Here is an 870-nt window from a genome sequence, read left to right as displayed (position 1 = left end):
GCCAGGGTTGTAAAGTGGGGGTGCCAATGGCCTTTTCCTTACTTCCTACCCTCCTACTTCTGGTGCTTTTGATCAGATGACACCCATCTCCAAACTCGACCGTCACTGCGATCTCATTTACACACCTGTGAAATTTGCCGACTGTCTCTTGCATCTTGTCGTGACGCCGTCGTGTTGACAAAGTCTGTCCAGTTCTCACAAGGTGAAAAGAATACCAGCCACACTGTTGCAGCTGTCCATAATGAACACTAGTGTGAGTGGGTTAATCCTGCCTCTAACAGCAGCAGTGCTCTCTACATATATTAACCTATACCGCACCACACTGCAGCCATGCTTGTTGATTACAGATGTCTGTGTCACAGCATGACCCGATATGTTAGCTCTGTGGTGTGCCGCTGTAAATGCCACACTGTGATTCTTGCTGGGCTGAGGAGAGACCTATGAGGCAACCGTTCAGTCAATATAGGCCACCGAGCTCTGACACTCAGTCAGCAGCTTAAAGCTGTCATGTCCTTTTCTTTTTCAACCATTAGTGCTGAGCCAGATAATGTGTCCTCCAAATGTGAATGCCAATGGTCCTTTGTGTTTCAGCATAAATTGGCTCTGATCTAGATTGTTGAAAAATGTGCTTATAATGGATGTTTCTTCGTCAGATGCACTGCACTGCCAGCGTGATGAATCATGCTAACGGAAACCCTTGTCTTTGTTTCTCCACAGGAGCTGGTATCTGTCCAACAGCAGCAGTGCAGTGGAGCAGGGAGGTGCTGAATTCATCAGCTAACACAAATCCCCAGTGCACACTCATGTGCTTGGGCCACTCCTGAGACCTCCCATTCCTAGCAGTAACAGACCACCACCTCCACATCCAAG

This window comes from Pempheris klunzingeri, chromosome 8 (assembly GCF_042242105.1).
Source record: "Pempheris klunzingeri isolate RE-2024b chromosome 8, fPemKlu1.hap1, whole genome shotgun sequence".
Taxonomy (NCBI): domain Eukaryota; kingdom Metazoa; phylum Chordata; class Actinopteri; order Acropomatiformes; family Pempheridae; genus Pempheris; species Pempheris klunzingeri.
The sequence above is the reverse complement of the archived record's forward strand: the minus strand, read 5'-3'. Positions refer to the sequence as shown.